Here is a 10,898-nt window from a genome sequence, read left to right on the forward strand (position 1 = left end):
GAGAATTTTATTTTCTATCAAGCCTTGGACCATTGAGGTGTAAGATACCACATCCGGTTTCAACCCTGTAGGATCAGAATCTAGCAGCTGCAACACTTCAGCGAAATTATTAAAAACATAACATAACAATGTCGCAAAGCAATTTCAGAAACGACATATTAAACGACATCAGCTAAATCATGAGAAAAATATGACGGACTTGCGAAAATTAGGAAGTGTGCGAGATTAATATTTTTAAGGTTGCGAGAATATCATAATCCATATCCGAAAATAAATGACATATTAGCTGTCATCCACTATGTAATTCCCTATAAATAGTCATTCAGTTGTAAAGGAAAAGGAGAGAGATCTTTTTAAAGAGAGGAATAAAAAAAAAATTAGGAGAGAGAAAATCAAGAGTGGTTGTTGTTCTTAATCCCTTTATCTTTTCTTGTAAGATTGTTCAAAGATTCATCAATAAAATTAAGATTGTTAATCCAAAAATGAGTTGAATGTTAATGAAATCTTGTGAGGGGTGTAGTGTAGGATTTCTTGCAACTACATAATGGTGCTAGAAACAGGCATTGCAAATTGAAGATTGTTCTAGAAAAAGTTGAAGATTAATATTGTGATTTATTAGAATTGAAAGTAATTGGTGAAAAAACTTACATAATCTCTTAGAATTTGTTAGTATTGAAAGAATGGCTAGAAGGAGAAATGTATCGGAACAACCGACAACTGCTAGAAGAAGAAGTAAAAGACTTGCCGGAAGGGAGAGAAGTGAAATGGGAGAATATACTAGAAGGAGAAATAATGGAGAAAATCAAGTTCAACCGCCAGTTCAACAAACACCGGTACAAAATGGAACAATAGATTATGATAGAGTGAGTGTACACACTTGGCGATCAAATTCAGCAGAAGAAGTAGAAGAAGAACAACAAACCAGGAACCATATACATGTAGAGAGAAATCAAGAAGCAGATGAAGGAATAATTCATGGAGATGAGGAAATTGGAGCGTTAGAAACGTTGAGACGAAGAATACATGAAGAAAGAAGAGCTGAGGCAGAAGAACGTGCAAATCTAACAAGGCAAAATCACGAATTGAGGATGGAAAATATGAGACTACAGAGTAGAAGATCGAGAAGTACTACAAGATCATATTCAAGATCGACTAGAAGAGAGATGAGGCGAAACTCACCCACAGTTAATGCTGGAAATAATATTCGAGAAGAAATACCAAATCCTAATGAAGAACATCGCGAAGATAGAGAAAGGACTGATGATCGTTACGTTCCACAAAATGAAACTTTTGATGATAGGCAAAATGATAGAAATCAAGAGAATGGACAACGTCAGGGACGAAATAATCAAGATGGCGAAGGGAATCGAGAGGAAGGAAGGAGAATTTTACATGAGAGAGAAGCTCAAAGAAATCAACAAACGATTGAAGAAGAAATTGAAAGACACTATGCTGAACAAGCACGTTTAACTCGCGAACGTGAAAGATTGAGAGCGGAAATGGAAGAACAAGAGCTGCAGGAGGCGATTCGCCAGAATAATCAAGACAATCGAGAAAGAAGGCGTACACAAAACCGGAATAACGGTAATCTCAATGAAGAGTATGATAGAGTACAGAGGAGGGCTGAAAGACAACGAATGGAATTGATAAGAAATGAACAAAATCATGGAGGGGAAAATGAGAGACATCATCATATGCGAATTCAAGATAGAGATGAGGAAGAGAATCGCAGGAGAAGACGAGATGAGGATGATGAAGAAGAAATGCAAAATTTCGCGAGAGAAGAAAGACATGAACGCAGAAGAAGGGAGGCGAAATTAAAAAGACCAATGGATCAAAATTTAGGCGTAAATGAACAAATCTTAAAAGAATTGGAAGAAATGAGAGGAATGCTAAATAATAGAGGGAAAGTAGGCAGAAGACAATTAGATGAAGCTATAGAAGAAGTGCGAAAACTCCATTTACAAGAGAAGTACAACTAGGAGGAATACCCCGAAATGCAATTTGCCTGCATTAACCAACATCTTTGATGGAACAACTTGTGCAATTCAACACATCAAAGCCTATGTGAGATGCATGTTACAGTGGGAAAATCATGATGCCGTATTGTGCAAGTATTTTGCATCCAGTCTAACAGGAGAGGCGTTAAAATGGTTCGAAGGTCTACCAAAAAATACAATAACATCTTTCAATCATTTGCAGACCACATTCTTGGGGGCATATATAAGTAACAATTCTTCGCGACCTGGTATTGAAGATGTGTTTGGATTAAAACAAAGGATTGGCGAAAGTTTGAAGCATCTAACCAAAAGGTGGAGGACTATGTGTAGTGAGATGGCTGGCCGTGTGGATGAGAGATATTATCTTGTCATTTATCAATGCTATGTTCGCAACCAATCTATTGTATGTCCAAATTTTCAGAGTCAAGAACACAATCACAATGACGAACTGCGAGAACTTCAGGAAGAGTATATTGCTCTAGAGGAAAGGCAAAATGAGATGGAATCATACCCAGTTGCGAATACCAGTTCACAAGCAGCGAATGCAAGCTTATTACCCAAACTAATAAACACAGTGGCGAGCACTTCGCAAGACAACAAGAAAAGGTGACGGGCAACAATCAACAGAAACTGGTGGCTATGGGAAGCCGAGATCAAGAGGAGTATGAAAGAGAAAGAAATTTCTACAATCGTGGTGGAAATAACAAGATTCAAAGACTTGATCAGCCGCAAGAAACTTATGGAGGTCAGAGGAAAAACTATCATAGAGGACAGGAAGCCACAAGTAGTGTGGGAGAGATCAAGATGCCACCTCTAAATGCAAGTGGAGAAAATATGGGAAGCTATAATTTTGATGGAGAATATACCAACACCATGGAACATGGGAACTGAACCACCTCCAAGCAACAGAAGTCATGAGTTCTGTTCTTATCATCATTTCATGGACATACTACAAATGATTGCAGAAATATAAAGAGAATTATTCTGAGAATGATAGATCAAGGAAAGCTAAACCACTTTCTGGTAGGGCATCCACAATCTCAACCATTGCCGCCACCACCACTAGAGCATCACAGAGTAAACACGGTAAAAGAAAGGAAACATTCTTCGTAGAAGTTGGTGCAAAAGCAAAGAATCTATTCTGTCACTCTATCGTACATTCATACAAGACAATTGAAGATTTTCATGACAATGTTTTGAGTAGAGTGTTCGCAAGAGACAATGATGGAAGAGAAATTATGAATATTGCGAAAATCTCGCCGCTAGAGGAATGGCAGAAACAACTATTTCTTTTACCGCAGAAGAAGTCCCTGAAGGTGGAGAAGTACATGACAATCCATTAGTGGTAAAATTAGAAATTAATCCAAAACCTAAAGAAGATGAAGATGATGAAGCTGAAGATTCATGGGCAATTAATAGAATTCTGATCGATACTGGAAGCTCTGTGAATATCTTATTCTATCATACTTATAAAACCATGGGAGGGAGAGATGATGATCTTATACCATCAACATATAAGATATATGGTTTTAATGGTACTGCCAACAAGCCTAAAGGGGAGGTTACTATGCGAATCCATTGAAGGGATATCTTCTGAAATCCTGTTCTGTGTCGTTGACATAGAATCACCCTACAATGCATTGATTGGACGACCTTGGCTACATGGGATTCTAGGTGTAGCTTCAACTTTCCACCAGTGCATCAATTCCCTCACCCCAGCGGTGTAGGAATCATAAAGGGAGATTGGGTTGAAGGAAAGAAATGTTACGAAACTGAGGTAGAATCCTGCGAAGGAAGAGCAAAAAAGAAGGAAAGTTGGCGACACAAAATCAAGAGAGACACAAAGAAGTGAGAGAGGTTGATGGTGGATGCATCGAACAAAAAGAAGAAGAAATGTTGTGAGGCTGATGCTAGTTCATAGTAAGAAATGTGAACATTACATCAAGGAAGCAATAGCAGAATAACAAAGAGGCAAGAATGGCGAAAGTAATAAAAATAAGAAGTGTATGAATGATTGATTTGTTGCGACACTCTCGCAACAAATAAAATTCTCAAAAATACATTTTATTGAATGATGAAAAATTGAGATTGCGAAATGCAAATACAATATGATGATATACGAGAACTTCGCAGAGATAATAAATTCTACAAAAGACAATCAGAGAACAATGACAAAAGAGAAAGGGGCGAACCTTTATGGCGTACACCCTAGTTCGTGAATAAATTTCGCAAGAGGCAAATGTAAGACCTAAAGTACGTCATATAAGGGGGTACCTGTTGCATGGCTCAGGGAAAGGCTACACCCCACCGGAACCTGAGTCATGGAGATTTGGGGTCAATAAAGCCCATCCGGGAGAGGCACCTTGGATTCTCAGCTTAAGCATATGACTTAGGTTGGGCGACTAAGGTAATAAGGACTCTCCCAAGGAGTGCAGAATCTGACCAAGGCGCCGAGGTACACGGTTGAGTCAAGAGTGCCAGGGGCGTCTGGAGCGTACCTTGCCATTCTTGACAAGTCTTGGCTTATACTGCACTCGGCCCGAAGAAAACCCCACTTAGGGTGCAGTCTCGTAACCATAAACCCTATAGGTAAAAGGGATAAGAGGCTGCGAAAACAACTGGTTGTTGTTAAGACCGGATGGGAGGAGCCAACCTTGTATGGTAGAGGTACGCCTCCTTGAAGGGGCAACCAGGGGGAGATAAGGGCGGCACCCTCCATTAGGGAGCTGATAAGTGTCTTAAGACGCAAATGTCATGAGGCTTTTTACTCGCAAGGGTATTAAGGCTTGTCATATTTGTGCGACAATCCTGAAGAGGCAATAATACTAAAGAAAAGATAAGACGAGATCAATGGGTTTTCGCATGAAAGTGCGAAGACGTCCTGCGATTTCGTCGCAAGACGACAATGTCATGGGGATTTATTTTCGCAAGAATATTTAGGCCTGTCATATTGTCGCAACAATCCTGAAGAGGCAATAATACAAAAGAAAAAGTTAAGACAAGATCAATGGGTTTTTGCATGAAAATGCAAGGACGTCCTGCGATTTTGTCGCAATGACAAGAGGTGGCATAATAAGACCTTTAACTAGGAAGGAAAATAAGACCACACAAGAATGAAATTTTGAAAAGAATCAAAATTCACTTCGCATATGATTGCGAAATTATACAAAACAACTGCGAAGCTGAGGCAAAATAAGAGAAATCTGCAAAATCTCTCATTTGATACAAATAACAGAGGCAAGTATGGGAATGAATGAAATCAAAAAATGTTATTTGTCTCCACATGATAATTTACGCAAAATTAAAAATTAATGATTATATTGATTAACTATATTGCAAGGAAGAATTGTTTTAATGAATGCAGGTCAAAATAAAAGAAACTATATATTAAGGAATATGGGGAACCAAGAGAATTCGCAAGTATACGAAAAGAATGAATAAATGTACAAGTGTTACAGAAGATCAAAGAAAGAAACAAAGACTACTTCTTAGTTGATTCTTCATCATCTTCATCAGATTTTCTCTCTTCTTCATCCTCATCAGAACCTTTACCTCCATCAGAATCTTTATCACCATCAGATTCTCCATCATCAGCTTCACTATCAGAGATGATCAGACTAGGGATGTTCTTTGGGATCTCCTCTGAGAGACAAGGATAATCAGAGTGAGGAATATTATGGTCATTGCAAACCATTTGAATAGTTTGATTGCGAAAATGCAGAGCGTCATTTTTAAAGTTCGCAATAGTGATCTTGAATTGATTCTGCAATCTAGAATATTTATCGTTGCGAGAAGAAAGACTCTTTGCGAGTTCCCCTTTCTCAGATTCAAGTTCTTCAATTCTGTGGCGATATCTACTCTCAGAACCTGCGAACAAAAGACAATCAATTAATAATTTAGTGAGAACTCAAAAGAGACAAAAGACTAGTAAAAAAGAACAGTTGGTGACCTTCTCTGTCATAAATCATATATCTAATCAAGGCTGTATGATCAACTTGGAGACTAATATTTACGCCTAAATCCTTTCTGGCATCATCTAAGATTTTCGCAGCCCAAGCTAACTCATCATCATTATTTATGAGAAGACGAGAACGAACTTGGTTTTCTCTCTCGCTAAGCACAACATTTTGACGATTGGCTTCATCTCGTTCAAGTTGAAACTCAAGAAGGGTCTCTTGGAATTTCTCCAAAGCCTTAACACCTTGATCAGAGATACGATCTTTATCATCTATAAGTTTGCTAATCTTGGTTCTTAATTTATTGATATTCTCTTTAGAATTGAGATAAAAACGTTTAAATTGGTTGGCTAAACCTAAACTAGATCTATGATCAATCTCTAAGAGGCGAAATTTGGATTTAAGTTCATTCAAAGACAGAGATGAAATTTTATCATTAGAGAAACTATTCAAAGATTTATTAATATGTTCAAGAAGAGTGTCATTATCTAGGGCATCGGGAAATGAACGGAGAAGAGTGTCTTCATCAGAAAGACCATAAATGTCTGCAAAAAGGATTAATCAAATAAGATAAGACAATTGGATGAATGAATGAAAGGAAAGGAGAAAAATTGCATATCCATAGAGATGATCATTAGGTTTTTGAAGAGTACAAATTTTGTTCCTTTGCGAAGAAGTGCCGGTTTCCAGTTGTTTGTTCTTCTCGCGAAGACCTTTAACTTCAGCTTCTAATTGTTCATTCTTCCCACGAAGACCCTTAGCTTCAGTTTCCAGTTCTTCATTCTTCGTACGAAATTGAAGATTCTTCTTTTCAAGAATTTCGCGTCTCCTCTCTAAATCTGAGGCAACAACGAAAGAAGATTTTCCAGCCTGCGAAGAAAATACAAAAAATAATTAAATAAAAAGAAATTTTGAGTCACAATAATGAAGAAGTAAAAAGACGAAGGCATACCAAACTAATGAGATAATTTAGGAAACTAGGAGTCACTGATCTGGAGACCCCACGAAGAAAACTATCACCATCCAACAAAGGAGTATCGCAAATAGTTGCGAGAGCTTTGCATGTACTGGCGAGGCAATTATCTTCCATCCTTTTCCAAGAATCAGAGAAGATACCAGATAATTGTGCCATAGAGGATTCAGGTGGAGAATCTTTATTCGCAGCAGAGTCATCATCATCATCTTTGTTGTCTTCATCATCTTCAGAACCATCAGGGAAATGAACATCTGAAGGAGGAGGAGAATTCCCTCTCTTTCTTTTCTTTGAAGAGGATGCAGATGATTTTCCTTTGCGAAGAATATCTTTACCCTTATCACCAGCCGTTGCAGCTTTGGTGGGTTCTTCTACTTCAGCAATAACCTTCACACACAAATTAAGATAAGAAATAGAGGCAACAATATATTGTTTGAAATCATAAAAAAATATTTCTTACCTCATCTATGTATGAGCGAAGAGCTAGCAAGGTATTGGCTTTCCCAGTCCTGCGGTAGCTATCTTTTAGTTTCTTGATCTGTAGAATGTCGCAAGAATCAGCGAACAAAAGAGTAAAGATAAACAAAGAAACATAAAGTGGGCGAAATTGGAAGAAATATACCTCTTTCACTTTATCATGCCAAGAGAATACCCATGGTCGATAAGCGGTGAAATTCGCAGGAATGACATTAGAACCAGCAATATAGGGTCCTTTCAGCATCAAGGGGAAGACGCACCATTTATCATCTTTGGACTGGAGAGGGGTTTTATTTATTCCAGAATGACAATCAATGTCATGCATGAGCATTTTATCTTCATCAATAACATCCTTCCTTTTCAAGCGAACACCTCAGCGAGTATTCTCCTTCTTCATAGATATTAGTTCATCATTTTCGAAGAAATTCGCTACTGTGTACTTCTCAGCGACTATCTCCAAGACTGCGAATTTAGGATCCCTAATCTCTTTAGGATAAAGAGATCCTTTACCAGCATCGCGATTAGCAAACTCCAATAACATACGGATGCAATCCCCACTTAATTGGAAGATAGCTCGCGAAAAATTCGAATGAGCAAGAATTTCATAAAATAGAGGAATGTCAGGGTTATAAAGAGGAATAAGGAGACCTGCGAGAATTTGACCCAGCGAGACTATGATTGTCTGATCATCAAAGTGATGATCAGAGAAAATTTTAATGGAAAGAATTGATTTAGCACTTTCACCAGGAATGGTAGAAAGTGTGAAACCTTTCTCGGCAAGATCTTTTTGAACTTCCTTCAAGGTTTTATCATGCTTTTGACCGCTTGGAGGCATATTTGAATACAAAGTATGGGAATGAATGAAGAATTAAGAAGATTGAAGAAAGAAGATAGAAGAAAAATTACAGTAGAGGAATTTACGGAGAAAATGAAGAAGTTGCAGAGAAGATAAAAAGAGAGTAGAAATAGAGAAAAAGAGAGTAATAAAGAGTATGTATAGAGGAAATTTTTTCGAGAAGATAAACACAATTAAGGCGAAAAGACGTGAACGGTTGAGAAGCAGCGGTTACAGAAGACGTGCCAAGAAACAAATGGAAGAAAAGATACGTGTAATAAATGCAGGATATGAAGAGATGGATAACTGCGGCATTTCTCATATCATTCTCTTCTTCGCAGAGATGACATGAGAAGAGGCAAGATGTAGGATCAGAATCTCGCAGCTGCAGCACTTCAGCGAAATTATTAACAACATAACACAACAATGTCGCAAAGCAATTTCAGAAACGACATAATAAACGACATCAGCTAAATCATGAGAAAAATATGATGGACTTGTGAAAATTAGGAAGTGTGCGAGATTAATATTTGTAAGGCCGCGGGAATATCGCAAGCCATATCTGAAAATAAAAGACAGATTAGCTGTCATCCACTGTGTAATTCCCTATAAATAGTCATTTAGTTGTAAAGGAAAAGGAGAGAGATCTTTTTAGAGAGAGGAATAAAAAACAATTAGGAGAGAGAAAATCAAGAGTGGTTGTTGTTCTTAATCCCTTTATCTTTTCTTGTAAGATTGTTCGAAGATTCATCAATAAAATTAAGATTGTTAATCCGAAAATGAGTTGAATGTTAATGATCTTGTGAGGGGTGTAGTGTAGGATTTCCTGCAACTACAAACCCTTTGCTTTGTAGGTCAGCGCACAGTTTTCGGTTCTTCTCGAGCTTTCCTTCTCTAAAAAAACCATTAAGAAGAATTGTGTATATAGTTAAATCTACTGAGACACTCTCCTTGATGGACTCTAGAAACTCAACTACCTCCTCAAATCTCCCATTCTTGCAGTGACCATCCAAGACAACAACATATGTGTATTCAGTAGGGGATACCAAGAGATTCTAACTCTTCAAACAAATGAAGTGCTTCCTTCACTCTCATTTCAAGGAACAATCCCCTTAGTATTACGTTGTACGCAACAATTGTGGGCTTTAGCCTGTTTCGTATCATATCATCTTTGAGACTTGTATCAGGTAATACCTCTTGATCTATCATTCAATCAAAATAACGTCTCGCTTTTTCATACTGGTAATGCAGGGAATACCCATGGATCATAATATTGAAGGTTCTTAGGTTTGGAGGGATTCTGATCCTAGCAATCTCCTTAAAGAGCTTGTCTGCTTGATCCAATCTCCGTGCATTGCAAAGCTCACTGGTTAAAGTATTGTGCACAACTACATCTGGGACAACATTGGAGTTCTCGCGCATTTCAGCAAAGAGAAGTAAAGTTTTATCAACAAGACCTTTTTAAAAAAAAGCATCTATAATTGCATTGTATACAACAACATCAGGTCTGCAGTTCCATTTATCAATCATCGTGTCTTTTAGTAGCAGAGCACAATGCACTTCACCATTCTTGCAAAGCCCATTGATTACATATGAGATTTTAATAGAGTCATGAAAATTAATAACTGTTCGAGAGTTTTACAAAATTTGGAAAAATCTTGCGGAGGTATGTAGGGTTATCTAATGTCTTACAAAGATTTGTACACACAAATTTTATATAGAAATCTGCACAAATAATACGAATGCGTACTTTGTCATAGCTTATTTATTATACTAACTTCAACTAATTAAAAAAAAATATATTATTGTATATACAACATCCTTCTTTAGTTTAACAAAATACAATATTGTATATACACATTAACACATAATAATTAAAATAAAATAAAAAATATTTGAGAGAGATTTTTAATAAAAATAAATATTATTACTAATCATATCATGGAGTAATTTATAACATTTATCATATGGGTTTTATAGATTGTATGTTTATGAAATAAAATAAAAGAGATAAAATAACATTTTTAATTTTTTTCTTAGAAGTCTTCCAAAATCTTAAACATGTTGCAATCAAGGCAGATATATATACAAAAGTCACACAAATGCTTGAAAATAGGCAAGTATACAAAGTCTTAGAATTTTCAAGTTTTTAACGAGTAATACAAACTTTAAAAGACATGTTTACAATCAACAACTCAGTAACATAAATTTGGAAGAGATTTTAACCATTAACACAATATTCGGTAAATCCGTTAAAGTCTTTAGCAATCACTAAAAGTATTTTTTTAGAGTAAACCCACGTTAGACAAACACATTGAGCGCCGACAAAAAATTTCTACTGCGAACCAATCCATTAATCAGAGTGGTGAAGGTCACAACACTTGGAAGGTTCCGGTCCTAATAATATTTCCCAGCGTAGAAAACCGTAATCCACTTGACCTAGCTTCACGTAACAGTTCATCACGGTGTTAAACATGCACAAGTCGAGATTGACTGACACTCAAATCATCTTCTTAGAAAACTCAACTGCTACTGCGTAGTAATTGATTTTAGTTAACGGTCCTAACAAATGATTGAACGCGCTGATCTATGGCAAAGGCATCTGAGAAATCAGTTGATTAAAGTGTTTAATAACATCATTAGGATGTTTAATTCTC

Source organism: Papaver somniferum, chromosome 5 (assembly GCF_003573695.1).
Source record: "Papaver somniferum cultivar HN1 chromosome 5, ASM357369v1, whole genome shotgun sequence".
NCBI lineage: Eukaryota > Viridiplantae > Streptophyta > Magnoliopsida > Ranunculales > Papaveraceae > Papaver > Papaver somniferum.